Raw genomic sequence first — 27,716 nt, forward strand, 5'->3', positions numbered from 1 at the left:
CTTTCTTTCTTTCCAACAACTTAGCAAAGGCATATGCTTCTAACTCAAATGACTTCACTTCAAATTGAAATTAAGAAATGATTTGAAGCATAGTCATTTGATAATAATTTGCTTCAAAATAAGCAGCATGCTTCTTTTTAATGGGACCCACATCCCTTAACATGTGATTCAACTGTGTGGTAAATGAAAAAACAACGTGCTGGGGGAAGGGTAAGCTGGCACGAAGTGAGAGAGTGGCATGGACATATATACACTACCAGATGTAGAATAGATAGCTAGTGGGAAGCAGCTGCATCACACAGGGAGAACAGCTTGGTGCTTTGTGACCACCTAGGGGGTGGGATAGGGAGGGTGGGAGAGAGACGCAAGAGGGAGGAGATATGAGGATATGTGTATACGTATAGCTGATTCTCTTTGTTACACAGCAGAAACTAACACACCATTGTAAAGCAATTATACTCCAATAAAGATGTTAAAAAAAAAAAAAGACATTCAGAGCCCTCTTCACTCTCCTTTGACGACTCCCTCTTTACGAATATCAGTTATCTATCCAGCAAAGGTTTCTTCTGATACCCAACTTTCAATTATTTTTTGTCTGACGCTCTCACCCCAGCCATAAAAGTAGAGAAATAAATTTGAATATTGGCACAACCACCCATTGGCCATACCTTTTATAATCACTTAAAAATAAACCCAGCTTTACTGGGATATAATTTACACACATAAAACTCACCAATTTTAAGTATATAAGTCTATGAGTTTTGACAAATGTTTATAGTCATATAACCATGACCACAATCATGATACAGAACATTTCCATCAAATCCCCAGATTCTCTGTGCTACATTGAAGTCAATACTTTAAACCTACCTCTGGCTCTTGGTGACTGATCATGTCATTAGTTTTGTCTTTTCTAGAGTGTCATGTAAATGAAATCAAACAGTATGTAGCCTTTTGTAACTGCCTTCTTTCATTCAACATAATGTGTTTTAAAAGATTCACCCATGTTGTTGCGTGTTGAGTAGTTGGTTCCTTTTTCTTGCTGAGTAGTTTTTCAGAGTATGAATATATCAAAATTTGTTCATTCATTCACTATCTGATGAGTATTTGGGTTGTTTTCAGTTTTGGACCATTATGAATAAAGCTGCCATAAACATTTAAAAAGAAAAACAAACAAAAAACCCAACATGCTCTCAAAAATAGTCCCCAGATATATTACAGTCTGCAGCTTCAGTGGTTGTGTCCCTTTGTTATTTTGGTTCCCACTTCATGGCTGTAGGTGTGAACCCCGCCATTTTCTTCTTCATCGCAACAATGACAAACACTGAGAAAGAGGAGCTAGGCTTCCGCCAAGAACTCACCCTTGACTTCAGTGTGTTTCAGCTTTCAAGACCTGATTGTTTTCTCTTCTCTCCCAGGGACCACTAGCTACCTTATTACCAGGAAGAATGACCCTTTGACAGCACGACTGCAACCTAGAATCTCCCCCAAATTGCAACCTTAGAGATGCCAATAGCATTGAAAAACTAATCAAGATCGGAAGGTCAAGAAGACAAGTACATTAGTACACATATAATCTCCAAGTTAATTGACAATTTTCTTGGCTTGCAAAAAAATCATTTTTAAAGTTTCTTTTGACATATTTATTGCCTTTATGCTTACAGCCTGTATACTGCCGGTATTCTTAATGCATCAGGGATTCCACAGTATAAGAATACTGCTTTTATTCTATTTGCAGTCCATTTCATAAAATGTTGAACTAGAAGCAACCGCTTCCTCCTTCCTCAAGCAATCACTATTATTCTCTTACTCAGTTTTTCCTATTAACAAAATACCAATTAGATCAGCTATTTACTAAAAGAATATTCCATAAAACAGCTGAAACTAAAGGGCTTGGTTATTAACAGTGAAGGCAGATAAATAATAAACTAAAATAAATGGCTGGCTTGCTATTTAAGCTGCTTGACAACTTGGGTTAATCCAGCTTTAAACTGCCTTTTGCCATTATACCTAATTGATTAATAAAACAGTACTAGATAGAAGTTTTTTTTTTTAAATCTACATCAACCAGTAACTAATTGCTTAATTTCTTCAAAGTAACTCGAACTTTTCATAATAATAATAATTACAGCAACCATTTATCAAGGGTCTGCTACATGTCCGATACTTTACATGCATTATTTCTAAACTTCACCACAACCCATCTGGGCAAAGTATTAATACACCCATTTTACAGAAAACGAAACACACTCAGAGATTTTAAGTGACTCAGGGGACAACACAATCTCAGTTCTTCCAATTTCCTTCAGTGTTTCAGTTTACAGTGTGTCAAATGACTTGTCGGTTCAGTCATGCAACCATTTTCGCTGATTTTTGCACTGACTGAACTGATGTAATTTACTCATTGTCTTGGATTTGGGGAGATACAGCTTGACAGCTGCAAAGAACATGTTAAGTGTCAGTGAAATAATGGAGTGTGGATTGGCTCAGGTCATCTTAAAGATTCTGCTCACAAGGGCCCCAACATCAAAATGGTTTTAATAATTAAATTGATCCACATTTCCCAGAGCAAGAAGCTGTGGCTACATTCTGTAAGCTTGTCGTGTACTACCAAATCTTGTGTGGTGTGCAAAAATCAAATTGTCATCCTCAAGGTTAAAGAGGTTCCGTTACCTTAGTCTAAAAGAAAGAAGCAATATTGTTGAGTTACTGATCTGGTTCCAAGATCAGCACTGAATGTAAAGGGATGATCATTCTGCAGCTTTACTTACTGTACCCTTTTTTTTTTTTTTTTTTTTAATTTTTATTTATTTATGGCTGTGTTGGGTCTTCGTTTCTGTGCAAGGGCTTTCTCTAGTTGTGGCAAGCTGGGGCCACTCTTCATCGCGGTGCGCGGGCCTCTCACTATCGCGGCCTCTCTTGTTGCGGAGCACAGGCTCCAGACGCGCAGGCTCAGCAGTTGTGGCTCACGGGCCTAGTTGCTCCGCGGCATGTGGGGTCCTCCCAGACCGGGGCTCGAACCCGTGTCCCCTGCATTGGCAGGCAGACTCTCAACCACTGCGCCACCAGGGAAGCCCACTGTACCCTTTTTTGATGATGAGTAGATAGACCAAAGGGTTGCACTTTGTTGAAAATGATATTCCTTGTCTCCAGTCCGGAAGGGCAGAAGTTTTCACACAAGTCATAGAACAAGAAGTCTCATGTTACCATTCAGGAATGGCATGTCTCTTTAAGCTCTTCCCAGTGGCTTTTATGGCAATGAAGAAACCAAGAGCATATTTTTCTTGCCATCTTACATGCTGTTTTTAGTCTTTATCTGGCAGCATGCCTGGAGTGTGAGGGTTGGTCTCCAGATAGATCTTTAAGTCTTTCTCCTTGCCAATTACCATCACTCAAATACCCTCATTATCAGTGGGTATCTTAAACTCCGAGTTACGCCTCCTTTTTACTCCACTTCCAGAAGTAGAGCTTCTAAAATAGCTGCTTCTATTAATGATGCCACTCAGCTGACCATTTGTCTGTGCCTAAAGATGGAGTTGGAAAGACAACAGTTTCTGAAAGAAAAGGTAAATAATTTAATGATAAAGTTTTTATATACAAAAGTGCATTTTCTCTACCTAATATGACATAAAAATTAATGCTCTACAAAGGAGCCAAAGTTTCTAAAAGTAAAATAGTTTGCATATATCAATATTAGATGCTTTATTTTGCTTACATGATTTACACCAAGCCTCACAGATAATTGTAGTATCTTTCGTCTCATGTTTTCCTTCATCCCACTCACTCTAACAAACATCCATTAAGTTTCTCACTCCTGCTATATTTCCATTTCTATTTCTTAAAGTCTTTTTAAGACATAAGCATAGAAGAAAAGACTGAAAGGGAATTTAATAAATGTCATATTTATGTTAAATTGTATGACAATACAGTCAGCCCTCCTTATCTGCAGTTTCCACATCTGAAAATTCAACCAACTACAGATGGAAAATATTTGGGGAAAAAAATTTCCAGAAAGTTCCAAAAAGCAAAACTTGAATTTGCTGTGCATGGTGACTATTTACATAGCATTTACATTGTATTAGGTATTATAAATAATCTAGAAATGTTTTAAAGTATCAATATAAGGGAGGATGTGCTCAGGTTATATGCAAATACTACGCCATTTTATATAAGGGACTTGAGCATCCTCGGATTTTGGTATCCATGGGGGCCCTGGAACCAATCCCCCATGGATACCGAGGGACGACTGTATATTCATATATATATGGGGGAAATACTTCATACAGACCAAAGGGAGAAATAAATTATTTTCATTCTGCTTGGCAGTCTCACAGAGGGTTTCCAGAAGCTGGCATGTAAGTTGACTCTTGAACTTGGTCCCATGGTGGCCCAAGACATTCCTAACTTAGGTAATAGAATGAACAAAGCCACAGGAGAGGGAAATAGGAAATTGGTGGCCTGATGAGTTTCCCAGTGGGATTCAAGTATTAGTGTATGGAGGGTTTGGCAAGGTGGAATAATTCAAGATCATAGAAAGCCATCTTGGGCTTTATTCTGTCAGCAGACAGGAAATACTGGAGGCTTTAAGTAATACTGTCTCCAATAAAGCTCACTTTATTTGCTGAAACAAACTTTAATCAACGAATCAATGCTTTGTTGAGATGGCATAATCCATTTGACAGCTCTCCATCCAGTCTCACTCATGCATGCTGCTGGAGCTGGCTGCAGCTTTACAGCCCCAAGTGAGTCACTATGTTGATCTTGAACCACTAGACTTTTAAAGGTAAATCTGAAAGAGGAGTTGAGCTACCTCACCTTCTTCTAGTCTGGAAAGAGAGTCAGGCTTAGGCACAAACCACTAGGGGCTAAGTTCTGGCAGCCAGGAAAAGACTGCAGAAATAGAGAAAGGAGATGTCTTCTGGAATGCCCATTCTAGGTTGTTCCCATAACAATTCTCATTGCTCCTCCTTTCTCTTCCTCCTCCTCTCTCTCATTTTCTTCCTAAGAGAAGGAAAAGATGATCTCTGTCGACGTGAAAACGAACTAGCCTTTTATCTCCATTACTGCCCTAAAGTACCATAAGGTACAGAAGCCAACTGTACTTGGATGGAATGCGTGGCACACATGAAGAGTATGCCACAGAAAGTTCATTCTGCATGGTGAGAATTGGCCATGGGCTGTATGAGTTGAGGTGCTGTGTCATATATTTAGTGGCATGTGGCATTCCATGGCATGGAGCACTCCCCACATCGTTGCCAGAATTTCTGGTGCAATTAGCTTGAATATTTCCTGTCTACTCCATCCCTATTTCCAATGCCTGATGCCTGAGATGAGGTCCTCCATCACTTGAAATACTGCAAGAATGTCCCAACTGGTGTTTGGGGTTGGCGGGGGCGGGGGTGCGGGGAGGAAGAGGAGATAATTAACTTTTATTGAGAGTAGGGCAGGATTTTTTTAACACTTATTTTTTAAACTTTATTTTTAAATAATTTCAAACTTATAGAAAGTTTACAAGAAAAGTACAGATCTCCTCTACACCCTTACCCCGGATTCACCAGTTGTTATAATTTCGCAACATTTGCTTTAGCATTTTCTCCCTCTCTTCCTCTCCATATTTTTCTTCCTAAACAATTAAGAGTTGGTTGTATATATCATGCTACTTTACCCATTTACATTTCAGTGTGTATTTTCTTACATAACTATAGTACAGTTATAAAACTGAGAAAATCTAACATTGATAGCGTCTTTTTATCTAACCTAAAGACCATATTCTGATTTCACTTATTGCCCCAATAATGTCTTTTGTAGTATTTTTTTTCTAGTACAGAATCCAGTCCAGGACAATGAATCACAGTCGTCATGTCTCTTCAGTCTCCTTTAATATGGAATGTTTACTTGGTCTTGCTTTTGAATAATGCAGGCCAGTTATTTTATACAACGTCCCTCAGTATGGGTTTGTGTGCTGTGTCAGATGACTACATTTAGGTTGTGCATTTGTGGCTGGAATACCAAGAAGTGAGGTTGTGTCTTTTTCCATGGTGTCACGTTGGTGGCAAATCACGTTTTTTGGGGTGATGTTAGTTTTGTTCACTTGGTGAAAGTGTTGTTTATTTCTCCACTGTATTGCTAATATTTTCCCTGTTGTAATAAATATTTATAGTGAGATACGTCTATATAATATGAACATCCTGTTCTTCCTTAACTTTCCTCCACTAAATTTAGCATTCATTGATGACTTTTACCTAAATTAATTTTTTCTATGATGGTTGCAAAATGGTGTCTTTAGAATTTTCCTCATCCCTTCCACATTTATTAATTGACATATTACCATAAAAGAGAGCTTTCTCTCCTTACTTATTTATCTATTTATCATTATAGACTCACGGATTCTTATTTTATTCAGTAGAGTAGAATCCATTACTTCCTTATTTATTTTTGATGCCCAAATAATTTGACCAGATTTGACCAGTGGAAGCCCCTTCAGGCTGGCTCTTATGTCTCTTTTGACAGGCCCCCATCATTTTTTGTGAGCACTTCCTCACTTTTATGCAAGATGTTCCAGTTTCATTTTGTACCGTTCCTGCTCCAGCCATGTCATCTGTAAGGCATCATTATAAATAAATAGTTTCCCAACAAACCTACAAGCTAGGTACTATTAATATTCCCATTATACAGATGAAGAAACTAAGACCCAGAGAGGTTAAATAAATACCCCAGGGACATAGAGCTATTAAATAGTGAAGCCACTAGTGTTGCTGCTTAGAAGTCTTGTCTTGTGTCTCTCCCAAATCCCCACCCACACACCCCCAAATCCACTCTCTGCAAAGTTAACAGAATGATATACCTCAAAGGGAAACACTGAATCTCTTCACCACACAGCAATGCCTTGGCACCTGGCATTTACCCACTAAATATTTGTTGAAGTGAATGGAATTAAACTGACAAAAGATGAATGAATAAACCCTATCACCACTTTCTCCTTTGCCATATTTTTAGTGATCTGGCCCAGGGAGCGACAAAGGGATTTCTAGCACGAAGTGAGAATAGAAGAAAGTGAGGGTGCTGTCAGCTTATAGGGCAAATGTGAAGGTGCCTCTGATGATATCCACCCCTGTGGCCAATCTGGATCTACTTATACCCCATGTAACTTCCACTTCTACACCATCACAACAATCTCTCACTTCATTCTCTTATGTTCCCCTAGCTCTCAGAACCTCTCTATTCCTTTTTTTTTTTTTTGAAGTATTGTTTTTTTAACATCTTTATTGCTTTACAATGGTGTGTTAGTTTCTGCTGTATAACAAAGTGAATCAGCTACACATATACATATATCCCCATATCCCCTCCCTCTTGCGTCTCCCTCCCATCCTCCCTATCCCACCCCTCTAGGTGGTCACAAAGCACTTAGCTGATCTCCCTGTGCTATGTGGCTGCTTCCCACTAGCTATCTATTTTACATTTGGTAGTGTATATATGTCCATGCCACTCTCTCACTTTGTCCCAGCTTCCCCTTCCCCGTGTCCTCAAGTCCATTCTCTACGTCTGTGTCTTTATTCCTGTCCTGCCCCTAGTTTCTTCAGAAATTTTTTTTTAGATTCATATATATGTGTTAGCATACGGTATTTGTTTTTCTCTTTCTGACTTACTTCACTCTGTATGACAGACTCTAACTCCATCCACCTCACTACAAATAACTCAGTTTCGTTTCTTTTTATGCAACCCCTGTATCACTGATTTTACTCTCAGTCTGTCACCACCTTGTGTCTTCATTTCCTTCTTTATCCAACTTAGACCCAGTGGCTCAATAATTCAAATACTTCCTAACCTCTATTCCCAACTTCCTAACTGCTCTTTCCCTGCAAACTCTCAGACTTGGAAGAATCCACACATCTCACTCCTTCAGTGACATCGCTGAGCACTTCTGGAGAAAATTACACAACGATATTGATGATTGGTACCGCACACCTCCCTTGGCAAGGTTCAGCAATCTTTTGACTTGGTGCTGGTCAGCTTCCTCTCGCACTCCCCTCAAAGAGCGATTCTAAGCTTGTACCGCTCTCCTTGTGTTCTCTCCCCAGCGCCCCCTTTCTCTGAGTGCCTCCTTCAACTGGAGGGAAGTCCAGACTCTCAAGCAGAAACCACATTATCTTCTGGGTCCCACACCTCTATTTAATCCACATGCACACCAGCCTTTACTTCCTTTCTTCTAAAAGTTAAAAGAGCAACTTTTAACTTTTACAAAACATATCTTATGCTCTGGATCCCAGCTTGTACTACAACCTTCTTCCATTATAAAGATAAGTTATATCTTTTTCCTATATTCTTAATCTCTCAATTAGTCTGTACATCTTCTCTTCTACTGCTTTCTTTTCAGCCATAGAAATAAGCTCAGTTCTCTCTTATCTTGAAAAGTATTAATAAAACATCCCTTGATCCTACATCTTCCATTTATCAATTGTCATATTGTTTTTATTTTTCCCGTGAATAAGATTCTTGAAATTAGTTTACAATTACACTGCCTCCACTTTCTCACCTCCTTTTCACTCCTCGAACCGACTTCAATTTGCCATCTACCCATACCACCCCACCAAAACTGCCTTCTCCAAGGTCACCCATGACCTCTTAGTTGCTAAATCCAGTGGACACTTTCCAGGCCTTATCTTATTTAACTGCTCCCTCCCTTTCATCTTGTTTTCCCTTCAAAAAAAATTTATTAGACATTGAGGATACCGTAGTGAACCAAACATGCCTGACCTTGTCCTTATGGAATGGTATATTTCAGCAGGAGAAACAGACATTAAACAAATAATTACATGATTAATTATTAATTAAGTGTAAATGTGATAATGCTACAAAGAAAATTGAAGTGGTATTATAAGAATAGAGAATCTAGCCTAATCTAGAGGGGAAATGGTCAAGAAAAACTTCCCCATGGAAATGGCATTTAAAGTGAGAGCTGAAGAATGAATAGCAGTTAGCCTAGAGATGGGGGATGGTAAAGGAGAGAAGCGCTTTCCAGATGGAGGATACAGAAAGTGCAAGAACCCTAAGGGTGGGCAGGAGGCTAGGTTGTTAGAGCAACTTAGAGAAGGACAGTGTGACTGGACCAAAGAGAATGAGGAGATTCCAGATGGGGCTGGGGATGGGGGGACAGGAGTAGAATCAATCAGTCTTCAGAGCTTATCCTAAGAATGGTGCATTTCCGTTGAAGGTTTTAAATAGGAATATGATGGGACCATACTTTACTCCAGAGCCCCAACCATCACGTCCAAATAATGGCAGCTTGGTGATGGTAGTAGAGATAGAGGGAAACAAATGGGTTAAAGATGCGTTTAGGGGGTATACTTATTAGTCCCTGGGAATTGATTGGATTGAGGGAGAACAGTGGTTAAAAAAAAAGAGAAGTAACAAGGATAAAACCTAAATTTCTAGCACGAGCAACTCAGTGGATGGTAATACCATTTACCAAGATAGTGAACACAGGAGAAGGTACTTCCTCAGGGTTGAAAATCATAAATTTGAGGTGCCAGACGTGTGGAGATGTCCATGGAGAGTTGGATATATAGGTCTAAAGTTCAAGAGCAAGTCTAGGCTGAAGATATAAATTGGGGGGTCTGCAGCAAATGGAGGGTGACTAAAGCCAAAGGAGGAAGATGTGAGATTGATCACAGAGAAATGGAAGAGTGAGGAGAAGCCTCATCTCTACCTCTTTGCCCACATCCTCTGCCCTACAGCCGCCTGTTCTCTAGATGACCTGTTCTTCCTCTCTCTTTTGTTTCTTCACATACTATTTCCTCCTGGCATGTCCTTCTCCTCACCTCTTCCTTAGCTCATATTTCTTCTTTAAGGTTCAATTCAGGTGCTATAACTCCTCTATAACTTTCTCTTATCTTCCCATTGTCTGTGTGTTTGCTTCCCATTGGTGGATGTTGCTTCTGTTTGGTCTTATCATTCCCTTTACATACCTCTACTCATCACACTGTAATATGATGTTTGTCCCTCTACTGCACTGTAAATTTCTTAAGGATAGAACTCTAATTTTTTACTTTGAGTCCTAGGGCCTACCACAATATACCCTTGGAAGAAAGAAAAAAGTTCTTCTATGTGAGTCATGCAGTCTCTGAGTGTTAGAGCCAGAATGAACTTTGGATAATTTCTACTCCAACCTATTTTACAGGTGGAGAAACTGAGGCCCAATCACATATTAATCAGTGGCAGAAACATATTTAGAATCTAGTTTCTCTGAAAGGGAACCCTCCTACACTGTTGGTGGGAATGTAAATTGGTGCAGCCACTATGGAGAACAGTATGGACGTTCCTTAAAAAATTAAAAATAGAGTTACCATATGATCCAGCAATCCCACTCCTGGATATACATCCAGAAAAGGTGAAAACTCTAATTTGAAAAGATACATGCACCCCCAATGTTCATAGAGGCACTATTTGCAATAGGCAAGACATGGAAACAAGCTAAGTGTCCATCGACAGATGAATGGATAAAGAAGATGTGGTATATATATATACAATGGAATATTACTCGGCCATAAAAAATGAATGTAATATCGCCATTTGCAGCAACATGGTTGGACCTAGAGATTATCATACTGAGTGAAGTAAGCCAGACAGAGAAAGACAAATATTATATGATATCACCTACGTGTGGAATCTAAAATAATAATACAAATGAACTTATTTACAAACCAGAAACAGACTCACAGGCATAGAAAACAAACTTATGGTTACCAAAGAGGAAAGAGGGTGGGAAGGGATAAATTAGGAGCACTGGATTAACAGATACACACCACTATCCACATATATATAAAATAGATAATATAACAAGGATTTACTGTATAGCATAGGTTACTGTATTCAATATCTCATAATAACCTCTAATGGAAAAGAACAGGAAAATATATATATGTATGAATCACCTTGCTGTACACCTGAAACTAACACAACATTGTAAATTAACTATACTTCAGTTATAAAAAGAGAGAGACTAAAAATAAATTTCAACTCATATTGCAAAAAAAAAAAAAAGGAATCTAGTTTTTCTGGCTCCCAGGCTACTGGTCTTCCCATTATCTGATTATCAAACAACCCAAGAAGCTATTTACTCAATAACTTGCATGCAGAATGTATGCAATGTAGGTCTTTTTTAAAGATGGAATGCTAAAAGATAAGTACACAGGTACAAACATAAAACTGAAGTTACCTAAGAGATATAGAATGAATTGGGAATCTATACTAATATTGAGTTTAGATACATGGTTAATAAAAGTAAAAGTTATCTAAATTTCATCGATTGTTCATATACGGTCCTATCCAAGCTAGGAGGGTAGAGGGTTGACTATAATAATAATAATAATAATAATAATAATAATAATAATAGAGGCCACTGATATTTATTGAATCCTCACCATGAATCAAGTATTAGGATAAATTCCTTCATGTATCAACTCATTTGGTCATCTTGTCATAGCCCTATGAGAAGTTTCGAAGTGTTAGTTATCGCCTAAGGTCACATAGTTAACTAGTGGCTGAGCCAGCATTTAGATCCAGGCAGTCTTACCGTGAAGGTTTTTTTTAAACCACAGGGCTCTCCTGCCTTTATTAGTTAAACCTGCCTATCCTCTGCACTTAGGCAACTCTGACTGCCAGCTTCTTCTCTTTGCTGACCTCTTTTTAAAAAGTTAAAAGGGGAAGGGTTATTCCTCAAAGTAATCCCTAATTGATAGAAAGTAAATGAAATGAACTATTTCTTCTTTCCCAAACACTTCTTTGAGTCTGAAAGAAAAATATTTAAGTGGAAAGAAGATAAAATTTGTCCATTTTGAGCCAGGCTTCATTACGTTTTCTTTTTTATAGAATGAAGAATATACAACTGTGCCATGTCTTCTATTTGTCCCTCTTTCTTTCTATTTTTTGCTGTCAGGGCTATCTCGGATTATAAACTGTAGACGGCAGTGATCAAGTTAAGGTTTGTTCAGTGTCTGGACAATGGTATATATATTGCATAATACATAACAAACACTATTTGTAATTATAATAAGGGTAAGTTCTGGAAGAGGTAAACAAGGGTATAAAATTCATCTTCCGTATGGTTATTATTCCATTTATATGAGAAGTCCACTAAGTTCACTGAACCATATCAGGCCACATCTGTTTGAAAACCTACCAGTTTTTATGAACATTAAATAAAAATGGTTAGATTTAATGACCATTTATCATATTCATGCAAGAATAATGAAATGGAAACGTAGCAAAAAGGAGGCCACACTGATAAAGAAAGGAGTTGTAAATGCTAACAAGTCCCATATTTTATTTTTTATATTTTCAAAAATCAAATATCTGCTATTTATGCTCGAGAACTTTCTTTAATTGGAGGACATTTTTGTTTCGGTGTTGTTTTCTTTCATGCTGAAGTATTAACCTAAGTAGCATGGACTCAGAAAATATGCTGAACATATTTACATATAAACTTTACTCAGAAAATGTGCCGAACATATTTTCATATAAACTTTACTCACAAGAGCTAGGTTTGTGAACCTTAAGAGAAACTGCTTGGATGAACAATTTTACCACAAGGAGAAACAATGAGCTACAGCCCTTAAACAGAGTGAAGGTGTAAAGCTGGGGACGGGGGGAAGGGAGAGACGGACAAGAAGTGAAAAAAAGTTCTCCTTGCTGTATTTTATAGGTGAAGTAAATTCCACTTGGATTAGACCTTCCAAGTTACTATGACAGAGAGTAAAGAGAGGTGGAGAAGAAACTTTGAGTGACATTTCTGACAGTAAGCTACAGAAATAACAATTTGACAGAAGAGGCCATCATAAATATAAGATCATCTCAGGCATGAATAGGATTCACCTTAGTGTAGAAAGGACGGAGCACGTGTAGGATTCAATTTGGGGTGAACAGAAGAGCCAGGCGGGAAGGTTACCTAGAAGCAGGCTGCCAAGTGCTGAAGTCAAGGAACTCTCATACTAGTTTAAACATCCCTAGTGAACATTTTTGGAGATTTTGAGGCACTGCTCTCAGTTATTCCTATTTATATCTGTTTCTAGCTTGATTGAGCTGACGTGTAGCCAATAAGGTTAGGATTTCTAGTAATACAAAATTTGTTTTTATGCCAGTACTGAGATCTATTTATTCTTCAGGTAGAGGAGAGACCTCATTCTTGCCTAATCAATACAGACATCACAGATTAACAACAAATCTTCATATAGGCAAACAGAGCAGTCAATATCTTATTATTATTTAACAAGAATTCCATTGTCAGTGTGCTGGGAAGAAAACTACTAGTAGAAAAGTCTGCGTATAGTATTATAAATACTACTCTGATATAAAGGGCAGAAGATGGGAAGCACCCTATCATACAAAAATTGGCCTCAAGAGCTTTAGGATCTTGTCCATATAACTAGCTTGTCCAGCTAGCTAGTTACATGAGTTGGACTGGTTAGTTGCCACCTTTAGACCTCCAGTTCTTTGTTGGAAAGATAAGAAAGGTTGACCAAACTGTCCCAAAAGCCTACCTTTCAGCTTTGAAATCCATGACAAATAAATATTATATTTTGAATTTTCATTAGGTTAAGGATTTAACAATCAGCTGAAACAGGATGACTAACCCATAACAAGTTCCAGAAAAATAAGAAATGACATGTTGAAGAGCATTTAAATTGAACAAAACACATTTGTGTGTGTGCCACTATTGATATACAAATGCTGCATGTGTTTTACTCTATCTACCGAGTGTGATTGATAGGAGATGCATCAATCTCAAGGTTTGTGAATTTAAGTAAATTGTTGTCAGTGGTATCGCTTCTTTAAAAAAATTATTTCCTTACAGAGAACAGACAAATTGAGACAGATGTACATAAAGCAACAGTTTAGCACAAATATCCACTTACAGTTGTGAAAAAAAATGTGTATATATGTGTGTGTATATATATATATGTATGTAGTTGGGAATTTTTCAGAAAATTTGAAGAGTGTTTTTTAAATTGCTTATGCTTTTTAGAATGCTTAGCATTTCTGTTTTGAAAACAACTTGTCTTCCTTTTCAAAATGTACTAAGCTTGCTCTGATGTCAGAGTGAAGTATTTTCACAGGATTGGGTCAGCCTCCACTCAACAATTCTTTTACAGAAAAGAAGCCAGTGGTGAAATGAGAGTTGAGCTCATTAACTCCCAAGTCCTTAGCTCCTTTTCCAAAGCACTATAAAACCCTCCAATGTATTGATAGAATCAAGAGGAGGAAAAGAGGAGGATATAGTTTGTCTTTTACTGAATTATTAAGTCCTTGTCATCACCCTTTTCCCTTTCTACCCTGACCCTTTCTTCCTCCACCTTGCATTTAAATTTTCTCAATTTGGGACTAAAACATGAGAAAGTCTGGTGCAGAAAAAGAGAAAACAAGCAAAGAAAACTTTTTTTTAATCTCTCTTCCACTGTTGTTTTCTTTTCCCCTCTTATTTCTGTCTGTATCTAACTTAGATTGTATTTATTCAAATCCTCTTTATATCCAGGACATTTTAGGTTTCCAATATTTTTTCAATGAATAAAGATAGCTTTAAATTTTTAAAATGTATGTCACAAATATTTTACAGATACATTCGATTTAAAACATAAGTGACTATCAAGTGAGAAAAGCACAAACATAGATTTTCTTCACAAAACGTATAGGTATCTGCTTTCACCTTAAAAGATATTTTTTAAATTTATAACGGAGGCCACTAGAAGTAAGTTCATATTTAGCAAGATCAGCCAAAAAAAAAAAAAAAAAAAGAAGGAATGGATTTGATGGGAGCCCGCCCTGGGTCTAATTTAGAAGTTTCCATTTATGTCATGTCAGATTTGGGGAGACTGAACCCTCACTGAGTGCATTGGTTTGACTGTCTTCCAAGCTTGATACTCAGGGTTCACGACTGCAGTTCCTGGCACAGTCATAAATATTCATACCTCTACTAATAATTTGCAAGCCAAATTCATTTGGCTTTTTTCACCCCATCAATCTTATAATTAATAAGGGTGGTGCTCTTATTTCACTTTCCTCCAAAAGAAAAGATAAATGAAATAAAGAGTCATCCTGTAAATTTAAATAGGAGTGCCTCTCGCTGATTAAAAGCTGATGTTATCATATAATGGTGGAAGGAGAGGCTTCAGCTATTTCTCTCACTGGTGGCTGGAGGGGGCAATGGTAGGGGGGGCGGCAGATTAGAGCCAAGGAAGCATTTCCAGATGTGGCGGCATGAGCCTTGATCTGAAAAGCTTCGTTATCTATTAAATAAATGCATAGGAGAACTTTGTGATAGTATGTTGAAAGTGAGTTGTAAGGTATATATTTACAAATTGCACTCTTATCTATTGTTTAGATAGACAGACATTAAATATAGCATGCTAATATCCAGAGAATTAGATTCTAAACAGTCTGCAGGTTCTGCCTGAGGTTTAGAAATTTAGAAACATTTCAGAAAGTTGTTAAAATTTAGTGATCATTGTGTCTTTAAAATGACTGCCTTTAAATTAGCCTGATAGCTGTGCTTCTAAATCTAATTGTAAAGACTCGGTCTCCACAGAAACATTAAAGGAGGCATACATCACAAAATGACTTTACAAATAAATCATGGTGCATAGGACATGGTATAAAATGTCCGCTCCCATTGGATTTTCGAAGGTCATTTATAGCAAAGCAGGAAAATCAAATTGAACATAATTTAGAAATAAAATTTTGATAATTGAGCTAAGTAACTTGAACTTGTCAATCACCTGTGACCTTATTCTATTTACACTTTCACTTGAACATTCAAAAGTCCTAAGGCCGATGGATAAGCGTCAAGTATAAACAACTGCCCTCGGTCTGTGGCGAGATGGGGGGCAACATCACCCCTCTGTGCAGATTATTCATTCTGTATTAGAATTAAGAGACCTGGATAAATGAGTAAGCAGAAAAAGCTTAACTTTGTACTCAGGTATTTGCTTCTAACTTTCCTTAAGGGGAACTTACTTTAAAGATGCAATACTGTGTTATTTTTGTGTACTGCTTAGTTTATCTTAGGAGCTCCTGTCACTTGAGTTTCCTTATTGAGACCCTTTCCCCCTTTTATTTATGTGACGGTAATGTAAAGGGACACTAGGCACTCTTAATGTTCTTTACCCTTAAAGCTTATATTTAAGTGTCTTGTTCCATAAAAGCATGTCATGTTCAGGACAGTCCTTTAAAAATGTCTAAGCACAGTTTACACCTTAAGTTTTACACCTTAATTCTATGTGAATATAATCACACGTTTAATTTACTGCAAATTCTATTTTTGCTTTTTTCTACTGACATTTAAAATAAGGGAGTAAATGAGAGAGAAGCAAACCTAGTTCTTTAACGGGGCCTCCTTATGTTTCCCCAGACTTAATCTGTCAGCTGCTTCAGGGGAGACACTGGACCATAAGAGCCCACAGACTCTGGGCAAGTGGCACAAGCTGAGAGTCCAAGACATCTTTGTAAGGGGTTCTCAGCAGGTTTGGAGGTTGTGAGTCTTACTCTGGCCAGGTTTCTTCCTGGGGAGTCTGCAGGTAACTGGCTCTCTACTAAGCCCTCTCAACCTTGTTGGCTGAGGGGGAATCTTGGCTAATAGTGTCTCTCTCCTCTCTTCGCCCAGAGACTGTTCCAAAGCAGAATTAGACCCACTAAAGCTGATGGGGACTTTCTGGGTCTTTGCTGTTGCTCTCCTAGCTCATCAAAACAACACAACAGCAGTTTTACTACAGGGGAGCCATTGAAGGGATGACAGAGAGATCTAGAGATGACAGAGGGACTTCATCCATGAGGGGTGAGGGTCGGGTGGGGAGCTCTGACAGTCACCCTTTCTCAGGTTCCAAATCTGCTCCTGGAGCCAGAGGCGGGCCTTCCATCCCTGGTACCACCCGAAGTCACCCCGCGGACCTGATGCCCCCATCCTGGCAGAGGCTGCTGGAGCGGGCTAGTGCCTAGTGACCTTCTCTATCTTTAAAGGCCGCTGCAGGCTGAGCACTTAAGAAGTTGGGGCACCTGCTCTTCTGGTCGCAGACTTTCTCACTTGCCAGTGTGGGACCCCTGGCAGTCACACCTCAGCAGCTAGGAGGTGCCCGCCCTGCTCTGCTTCTCCAAGTCCTGGGAGTGGTTGGGACCTGAGGACTGAATTTCTCCCTAATTCCCTTCCCAGCAGCCAGGGAAGAGTCTGGGGGGAGAGCAAGGTGAAAAGCACCCTTCCTCACCCAACCCCCAGGCTGTAGGTGGGTGTCCTCCACGAGGCCCAGAGCAGCAGGGGGCCTTGTTCCCCGGGACACCCCCAAGTTCTTGTGGGGCACCAGCTGTGCTCTTCCTCAGCCAGAGGGACCTGAGGGGGTCTTGCAAATATGTTTTTGTTTTGATGTTTTTCCTTTCCCTTTTTTGAAGAATGACTGGAGAGGTGAGAGAATAGGGTAGGTTTGGGTCAGAGAAGAGGAGATAGTAATTACAGAGCTTTGTGGCCGTTTCTATGCATGTGTGCCTAGGTCACTTGTGTGTGTGTGTAACACAGAGAAGGAGGGAGGGGAGAGAGAGAGGGAGAGGGAGAGAAAGAGAGAGAGAGAGAGAAAGTGACAAGGCCAAAGAACCGTAGACCAAGGAGGTCTGTGGAACTCAGAGACGCGTCAGACCCAGCTAGCTTCCCTGGCCTCACCTCGCAGGTCTGGAATAGACACCTATAGCTTGGGGTTCATTTATCCCTTTTTGTTCATCAGTCTCAAGAACTTTCTTTGTTCCCCAGGACCCGAAGAGAGAGGCCGGCAGGGAAGTGGGGCCGGAGTGACTGTACACAAAGGTTCAGCCAGGAGAGCTGGGCTTCTGGCCGGGCTGCCCAGGACTCACCCTGCTGGCTTGTGGGCCTGCCTGCCTTCAAATCCTTCATCCAGGTGAGTACCAATTCAGCTTGTTTTCTGTAAAAATGGAAATTATGAGTTATGTTGATTATTTTTCTTTTTTAAAGTCACGTTTGCCTGAGATTGTGTTTACCAGGCAAAGTGAAGAGGAGAGCTAAGAAGAGTTTGGATAATTCCAAATTAAAACTACCACAAATGACAATGTGTGTTAGAGTAGAGGGGCTACTTTTGGACAGTGACTTGGATTGGCTCTGTATTTGGATAGAAATAATCCTACCAATATATTACTACGTGTGTGTACACGGCGTCATCGATATCTTAAACCTCCCAATTCGATTGGATTTCAAAAAGTGAATGGTTGACACAGACCAATAGCCTACTTCTGTGTGAGTATGTTTTGGAGAAATACTTTGGACCTAATGGATCTGCCTGAAATACACAAAGACACGCAAAATAAAGGAGGAGAAAAGGAAATTCACATTAACTCTGGGAGAGATGAGGAGAAAGGGGAAGAGAGCTACAAGAGAAAAGGAGAAATGGAGAGAGGAGGAGGGAGGGGAAGATAGAAGAGGGGGAGAAGGACGAGGGGGGTGGATGGTGTGGGGTGTGGGAGGAATAGAGACGGAGACAGAGAGATTTTCACACGTGCAGACCAAGGGCTTTGAGGCCCTTGACCCCGACCCCCAAACCCAAGTGCATCTCACAAAACAGGTTCGGCTCGTATTTCAGGCCATCTCGTTGCCCCGCGTACGTGCTCCCCGGGGCCCTAATTCACTCCTGCCCTCTCCACACAATGACATTCGAACCTGGGAAAAGAATTGCATTAGAGCAGATTACTCATAACCGATAGTTATCCGTCTTTTTCTGTTCGACAGAAGTCTATTAAACTCAGCACAGCCATTACCAGCTGAGCTCTAGAGCGTGCCTTCATTAAGAAAATTAAAATCATACTTTTGAATCTAAGCAAAGCCTGCGCAGGTCTCCAGAGCCCGCGTCAAACCTCCGACGTTTTCTTAAACCCGATTTTCCCGCGAATCCATCTCCGCTTTTTGGATACCGTAGGTCAGGGTGAAAAGACTGAGTGTTATGACAATCACTCGAAGATAGGGATGTCTGAGCTCCCGAAGTACCATCTTTCTTCCCAGCCCCTCCCGCCTCCCCCCTCCCCCCCCCCACCTCCCCCCCCCACCCCCCCGCCGCCTTTCCTTCTTGGATCTTTTCTAGCGCTTTCCAGTTAAAGGCACCACACCTGTGCAGGTGTGGCCCGGGACTGGGGAGCTGGCGGGGTGGGGGAGGCGGAGGTGGGAGACAGGGGAAGGTGTGGGATGGTGGCCCCCGTAGCCGCGTGGTGAACATCCCCAGCTGATGTCTGCGGCCAGAGGCCCGCTCCAAGCGCACGTGTCTCTCTTTCTCTGTCTCTCTCTCTCTCTCTCACACACACACACACACATCCTAGCGCGCAAGGGGGACAGTGACCCCCTCCACTGCATTTCACACTTGCTCCGGGACCAAAGTGGCCTTAGAGCCTTTGCCCACCCGGGCACGGGAGCCTGGCCCAGGATGGGGAAGGCAGCTGCGCGTGCCTCAGACAGGGAACCTCCTTCCCTTTGGCTGGGTCTTCGGCCTCTGGGGGCCTGGTAGGGTTTCCTCCTTGGTTGGTAGCACGAGCCTCAGCTCGCGGTACCCCTTGAAGATTGGGGGCGCAATCGGCCCAGCTCCTCGCCTGTCCTGCGTCCCAGCGAGGGGAGGAGGGAACAGGTGTGGAGCGCGGCGGGGGCGGGGGACATGGGGGCGACACTCCCTCCCCTCCCGGTGGCCTCAGGGTAGCAGCTCCCAGTGCTCCGGCCGAGGTGGGGTCTCCAACTCCACTTTCAACTGGAAACATCACCCGGCAGGAGAGCTGTGTGCTCGGCTCCGAGGGGGCGCGTTTACATTGATTTTCTGTGGCATCTGGAAATTTGCTGGGTTTGAAGACTAATTTTTAGCATGGTTTACTTTTTTGGTAGCCACCGCCCTTCGTTTCAGCATTTTGCTTTGTAAAATGTTAATTACTCTGTATTTCTCTGAAAAGTCTGCCCAACTCAGGGCTCTAAAGGAAAACACAACGGCTTTGGCATTTTTTTCGTGGTGTCCTTTCCTAGGGCACTAAAAGCAGAGATGCACTGCTTCCATTTTTGCCAGAATGCCCCGTAATAGAGTTCTCACCCCTCTTTATGTCTAATGAGGGCTTTGAGGTTTATTAGGGGAAAATAGCACACACCCCCTCAGCACTCAAATACAGGATTAGGTGGAGCTTACTTGAAAGTGTATATATAATACTGTTGTTCCTTGGCAAGTGTCTAATTCTCTTTCCCATAACTTCTAATTGACACAAAATCCTACAAAATTCAAGTGATGAAAGTCAGAGAATAGATGTGGATAAGCGAACATCCTTTTATCACCTCCACAGTTTTCAACCTGCTAAACTGGTGGATATTTAAAAAAAATTTTTTTCAGGGAAAAAGAAAATAAAACAAGTGCACCTTCACTGTTGTTAGTGTTTTCTTCTCATCGAAGGTAGACACATCATTAGATTTTTTTTTTCCTTTGTAGCAAAAGATGAGGAAATCAGAAATGAACAGCAGCCTTTTAACAGCAGCAAATCCCAAGACTTTTGAGATGGTTTTCTTTGCTTCTGTTTTCCCTCCTTTGCCCTTCAAGCAAAACAAAAAACAAAGATAAAAAAGAAGAAACACCATTCCTAGTGGAGAGTTTATTTTGTTGCCACAATAAAGGGGTGGAGACAGTTAATAGCTATTTGAGATGATAACGCTTAGTGATCCCATTCATTTAATCATAATCTTCAAGTGGTTTAAGATTAAGCTGTTTTTGGTCTCTTCCTAAGGACCTTTATATTAATTTACTTAGAACACTGACCAGACTGTCAATGTCTCCAAATTTCATTAAGTCGAACTGAGACAAATACAATGAGATTTTCATATTTTCTTCCTCTGTGAGACTATCTACTGGAATTATTTTTATTTGGATTCATCTGCAGTGGGGGTCACTTGCTTCCTTTTCTCTATTATAGATAGATACATAAAATATGTGTGTTAACGTATCCACACACCCGCATACATATTTAAATGAACCAATATTGTTTACAGATAACTTCCCTTTCACTTCTGAGCTTAATGAAGACCTTTCAAAAAGTCAACTCCAGTGGCAGGAGACAGATTCTGCTTCACCCAGACCAGGATTTATGTTTAAAGTAAGTTTGAACGCCCTGAACTTCTTCAAAACAGACAAAAAATAATGAGAACAACTTGGAGTATAAATATTTAACTTTACCTCAGTTGTCACGACAGCCCCAGCAATTCTTCAAACACAACCGGAATGAGGCGTCACTTCACTGGCATCAGACCATCAGACCGGGCTGCCTCCGCCTTGCCCTAGGAGCGCTCGTCCCCCGAAGCCCCCGGGCGCCCGTCCCAGAGCGTCCCCAAAGAGGAGGACTGGAGAAGGCGTGACGCGGGGCAGGGGGCGGCGGGGTGGGGGTTGCTCTAGGGAGAAGCGAGGCAAGAGAACGGATTTTTAAACTCTAAGGTGCTGATCGTCTGGCAAGAAATGAACATCAAGAGACCCACCTTTCCCCTGCCGTCTTCCCTGCCCGCTGTTCCTTCCCCTCATTTCTCAGAGCTGTTTTCACAAAATCCTGAGATCCCGTACCTGCAAAAAGCAACCCCCCCAAACTCCCTACAAACTAAAGTCGTTCCGCACTGCAGATTTACGCTCTTTCTGTGGGGTCTGGCTGCGGGCAGAAGACTTTCCGCGTCAGAGCTGCTCCGCCCGCGCCTTTCGCGGGACGAAAGGCTGGTGGCGGTAGCGGGTCGGCCGGCCAGAGGTTGTCCCGGCCCCCGCTACCTGCGCGCCCTCGTCTTACTGCGGTTAGAATCCCGGGAGGATGCACTGGGACGCCGAGAAAGCGCCTCTGTGCACCGAAAAGATTGAAAAATAACCCCGACACTCTCATATAGTACCAATCCCACACCTTGCACTGGCGTGAAGCACCCGGGTAAGATCAAGGGTCAAAGACAGTGGCGGTTTATTTTGGTGCATTTCAGCTCCCCTTTCCGTTTCCAGCAAAATTGAGAACAAGGGCGGAGAAGGAACAGGGACCTTCGTGGGGGGAAAGACCTCGTGTGTGTGTGTGTGTGTGTGTGTGTGTGTGTGTGTGTGTGTAGGTAGGTAGGTAGGTAGGTACGGTGACAACTTTCAAGTACATTGTCTATTTAAAAACAAAAACAAAACCCGGACAGAGGCCGATATTTCTTTGCGGTGCAGGAAAGGGTCATTCAAGAAAAGGAACTGTCTGAATTCCGAAAGCGATTTCTCGGGAGTTTACTGAAAAAGTGAGAGTTCCCCGGGAGTTTAATTTGGCCAGGCTGTAAAATGTTGTTTTGTATTGGCCTCTTTCCCTATCAGATATCCATTTTAAAAAAACTACTACAGCATCTATTAAAAAACATTTCCTTGGACTAGAAATCTACAGCTCGGCAGAAAGAAACAAGCCAAGCAAAAACCCAGAGAATAAAGAGATTTAGAAAAACAAAAAAGCAAAAACAACTGTGTCCCTTTCTTAGTCATTTGATAGTTTATAGTTTATTCCCCGGAGACCAAGTGAAGGTAGGGGTTCGTACTTTATTATTTTATTATTCGTATATTATTATTTATCATTTATCCACTTAAATGCTCAGCCTTGACAAACTGTTCCCCCACCGCGGGGTTCTTTTGCAGAACCGAAGCGGGGGTGGTGGAACGAGTCAGGTGAGGGGGGGTGCGGGGCGCAGAAAAACACGCTTTGCTTCGCAGAGGGTTGACCCGCAGCAGTCTACTCCGCTGGCCAGCAGGGGGCGCTCTTATGTTATCTCTGGACCAGACAGCCAAGCGGCTCCGAGCTGCAAGACAAGCTTTGCAGTTTTACGCAGCTGCAAAAAGAAGGGGAGGGGGGAGTGAAGCTCCTAAACCCTCAGCAGCTCTTCCACTTGGGTTATTTACCCTCTGTTCGGCAACATACCCATGTGTCACTTTACCTACCCACCCCGCTTATAGTGCACCCCCCCTCTCCATCAACCCCTTTTCACCTGCATCTATGAAGCACATGTATAATCTCTCTCCTTAGCCCTGAAATATACATTAATGCAACTTATTAAATGCGACGACGAATAGTCAACATTTTTTTCGCCTGTTAGTTCCGCTGATCCAAGCAGGATTTATTTGCAGATCTCACATCCCGGAGCCATAATGCGTGATTTTTTCCCCTTAAATAAAATTGGTCAAATGTTGACAACCTTTAAGCCAACCTAACACTCAAGATTAGTGATGGGAAACTAATGAGAAAATATCAGATCGCCCGGCCTGAGGGCTGCCAATTAAATCTTCGCTGATTGAAAAATAAAGGCGGACTTGGGGTGTGAGCCCAGCTCAACTTCAACTATTAATTTAACATGTTGCCGGGGTCCGTGCCTTCTCTCCTCTAAACTGCTTCCCGTAATAGACCTTCCTCCTCCCCCATCCTTCAACCTAAAAGCCAAATGTTATTTCTCCGAATATTTCAAGAGGTCCAAATCAGGATGATCATTTCTTACACGGTAAATATTAGGCCTTTAAGCAATATGATTTAACTAATTAGAAAATTTACATCATTAAGTCTCAGGGAGAGAAAAAAAGAGAAACAAATCTGCCAGTCATTTTAAAGGAGACAGGCACTATTGAAGTGTGAAGAAATCGGCTCTAATTCAAAAAGGCAATCGGGCAGAAAAAGCCCTCAACATTACCCTGCTAGTTATTAATCAGAAAGGGCTCTCTCTCCTCCCCACTCCCCCTCCTCTCTTAGCACTGAGTTTAAGTTCGTTTTTTTGCCAGTGGCCCATGTCATATTTATATTGAGGTTTTGTCTGCTAAAGGATGGAAATCTGAAAATGTTTCAATATGAAGAAATCAGAATCCTCAAAGGAAAAAATATTCACAGAATCACCTTTCTTCCAGACAAGTAAACCTGTTATGATAAACAATCCTCACCCCCTCTTTATTTTTTTTTTCATTCTTTCGTTTTTTCTTCCCATTAAGTTCCTATTTTGAAACCTGCTTGGTGAGAACTGAAGTCTTTGTGTCCTGCTCCCCTCCCCCTCCTTTCTTGCACCCCTCCTGCCAAAGTGAGAAACTTAGACTGAAAGCAGAAAAGTACAAATACATTAACAAAGCCCCACTCACTTGATAGAAAGGCCATGGTCTAGGCGTACATGTCAGGAATCTAAGGGAAGGGGAATCAAGCCGGTGGGTCTCTGGACAAAAGATGATGAACTAGAAATTCCCCCCACCTATGTATAATAATTGATAAGAGTATGTGATTAAAGTGAAAAAGAAAGTCAGGTAGGTGAGAATTATTTTAAAGTGCATCATTATGTTGTGTGGCTTTTTCTCAATTCCCCCCTTCTCCATTCAAGCTTAAAACAGCAGCCTCATTATAGCTAGGTGCCCCTTCCCACCTTACTCTTACTTAAGCCCTTGGTGCACCACACACATAGCCCTGGTCTTCTCATTCCCAGCAAATTAACTGAAGAGGGAACCGCAATGGAACTTTGTGAGTAGCTCCATTGGGAAACTCAGGCCCTTCCTGGCATCTCTGAGGACTTGTTCTCAGACACTGGGTTAAGAAAAAAATTAATAGCAAGCTTTAGGTATTCAATTTCCCTTCATTATTATTTATTTTTAAATTACAAAGAGGTCCCAAAGCCTCATTTTTCTGCCTTGTTCTATTCTTTTATTGGGTACCATTCTAGCCTCATTTTCTTAACCTCCTTCTCCGCCTTACAATCTAAAAGTTTCACAACCTTGCTTCCCACCAAGTCCCTGGGCCTGGAACTCTCAAGTCTTTGGGCTTCTGCTGGCCTGGAACAACTCCCCAGCGTTAGTTCAATGCCATTCTTCACCTTACCAGATTTCAACTTTGCAGGATAGAGCAGTAGCAGATCTGGGCTATTAACACACCACAGTTAATTCTCTGCGGGAACTTTTACTAGGTGGGACGTGTGGAAGGAGAAAACATCTGTAAACAGTGAGCGCTCTTGAGGGTGGGGAGAGAGTTCTGACATAAGAGGTCAGAACACATATAAATGTTCGCAGAATTTGTGAAAAAACCAGTTCGGAGTTAAATTTTGGCGAAATAAGGAAAGGAAAGAGCATGGGGGGACATTGGGAAGAGTCTAGAATGCTCCCCCAATTTAGCTTTCTTTCTGACCGTCACGGAGCAGATGGGAGTCGAATGTGCTCCTCTTTGAGAAAGATTAGAGTAAAATGGACACTTCTGTCACTTTCAGGAGGTGGGACACAGAGAGGTGAATATATACAAGACAATGGCCTCTGGCGCTGGAGGGCTCCCCTGGCGGGCTCCCACCCTTTGCCCAGTCCCTCTCGGAACGCTCCTTACCTTTGTTGCTTGGATTTGATCTGACACACTGGATGTTCCTGGGCTAGGTTCTTTGAGAGGAAAAAGACCACGAGAATCAACCGGTCTCCTCCTGCATCTACTCCGAAGCCAAGAAGCATTACAATAAAATTTACAGCGCTTTTAACAACTCGCAAGTAAAGCATTAAAATTCTCTTTAACTGAGAAAATATTGATTTTTAAGTCTAGAAAAAGCGAAGTCGTACTTTAGTTGCAAACTTTCAAGTGGGAATATAGCGTACTATGTGGCCGTATTACGGATCCACTCTTTACACACATGCAACATCACATCTTTAATTGCGCTACTTTATAAAGTGATAAAGACAAAAGATAACCCGACTTAGGCAAACGATTAAGGAAAAAAAGAAAAGAGGACCTAGAATAATTTCCTTTTCCAGTTATTTATAAAAGAATTGTCTCCTTTTCTGAAGCAGGAAAAAAAAAAAAAAAAAAAAGCCCAAAGAGGAGGAAAGAAATAAAAAGAACGGAAAACCACAGACCAGTCTAAAAGCAACTCACATTAGCAAATCCGTTGATATTCTTTACCAATGAAGGAATGAAGCCAACACATTTAGAGAAAATGCATTCACGGACAAAATTGCATCCTCCTTTAAACGAAACAAACCTGGGTCTTTTTTCTTCCTTTACTCCCCCGTCCTGTTTTGGGGAGGGGGGGCAGAACCCATTGGTGGATAGGGAAGGGAAAGAAAATCAGGCTTTCTATGTTATTTCTGTATCGGTTTTTGGTATTATAGAGGAGTAAAGAAGTTTTTGTGTGGTGGTTTTTCATTGATCAGTCACTCTGAGCTAATGTAATTATCCTCATCAATAGGAGGCTGCAGAGAGAATCATTATGTGGGTGACATTGATAAATGATCGCCCAGGAACGGCCCTCTCGCGGGCAACCCCACATCTGACCCTCCCACACACACAATGTAGTCATAGAAACACCTAGAGAACCTCGGGCACCGCCGCGGAAGGGGCAAGAGAGGGAAGAAAAGCCTCTGGCGTCCGGGGCGGGGGTGAGGGCGAAGGGGGGCGGCCAGTCCCAGATCCAAACCAGTTCTGGCGACAAAAACAGCCAACGGCGGGGACGGAGGAGGGCGTTGCGGGAGGGAGAATCCCCCTTCCCAGCATCAAACCCTCACACAGTTGCTCACAACAAAGTGAAAATCCGCCCTCTAGACGACCCATTCCTCCACACCTTTACCATGTGTGCCCTCACTACCAACAACATCTGATGTTTGCCGAGACACACGTTCAAGTAGGTTTCTCCAAAGGAGTTAAATAATTAGGGGACAAACCTGTAGGCATCTCATTCTCACGAGGCTCCCTTCCGCCGCCCCCGTTCAAAAAACTCCAAACAACAAACCAACCAAACCCACAAACCTATCTGAACAAAGACAGCAGCTGGGCGACCCCCTCACTGCGTCCCCCCCCCCAGTTATTTACTGGGTGACCCCCCTCCTTTCTCTTCACCTCCTAACCCAGTGCCTCTGATTATGAGATAATGGATTTTGCGATTGTTCCTATCAGGGGGGAAAAAAAAAAATCTCCACCGAACCCCCCGTTTTCATCTTTTGACTGTTTTATTTAAGCCAATGGGAAAGTATTGAGAGCCGTAATTGATTCATGATGATCCATAAATCGATGTCGGAGCGCGGGGGGTGGGGCTGGAGGTGTATGAAGAGTAGAGGGGGGAAAGCTGTTTATTTATTTTATTTCTAAAGCTTCAACTAAAGTAGCTTCGACACTGCGGGGGCTGGAGGGGAGGAGCGAATGGGCTCTGCCGGATCATTCATCATCGCTGTCACCCAGAGTCTGCCCCGAGGAGCCGTAGACGCAATCTCCCTTCTGTCTCTACACCGAGACTATTAATATTAAAACCTCCCTTCAAACACTGCCCCGACGGTCTCCATTCTCATCACAGTCTGACCGGCCTCCCCCATCAGGCCCGCGTTGCCCCTGCGCCAAGCTTCCTCCCAGCCCGGCCCCGACGGAGGGAACGCCAGCGGCGGCGCACGACGCCCTTAGTTGATTACGGCGACTGCTAGGTGGCCCTCCTCGCCCCCGTCGATCTGAAGCACGTCTGTCTATCTCTAACACACACACAACGCGCACACGGAAGGCCAGGTGAGGGCCGGGGCGGCCGGCGCGGAGGGGGAGAGTGTGCACTCCCGCTGCCCCTGCCCAAGCCCCCCGCACGCACGTCTGCACCGACCCGGCTCGGTGGGCGGCGGGCGGCGGGCGGGGGGGGGCGCTGTGGCTGCGAAGCCGGCACATCCAGACACCCAGACACCGGCCCTTCTCACACAGTGGCAACTTGCAGCGGAGGTCCA

At 42.0% G+C, this 27,716-nt stretch overlaps 1 long non-coding RNA gene across 1 annotated transcript; it reads right to left on the minus strand.

The window, feature by feature from the left end:
* Window positions 1–26,336, minus strand: LOC309651105. The gene is made up of 6 exons (XR_014257926.1): window positions 21,514–26,336; window positions 21,222–21,431; window positions 20,414–20,584; window positions 18,596–18,697; window positions 17,881–17,948; window positions 1–3,554 (listed from the first exon to the last, which is right to left on the minus strand). It is a non-coding gene; the product is annotated as an uncharacterized lncRNA (long non-coding RNA).
* Between the last annotated feature and the right edge of the window lie 1,380 nt (window positions 26,337–27,716).

This window comes from Balaenoptera physalus (genome assembly GCF_965194825.1).
Source record: "Balaenoptera physalus genome assembly, chromosome: 2".
Taxonomy (NCBI): Eukaryota; Metazoa; Chordata; class Mammalia; order Artiodactyla; family Balaenopteridae; genus Balaenoptera; species Balaenoptera physalus.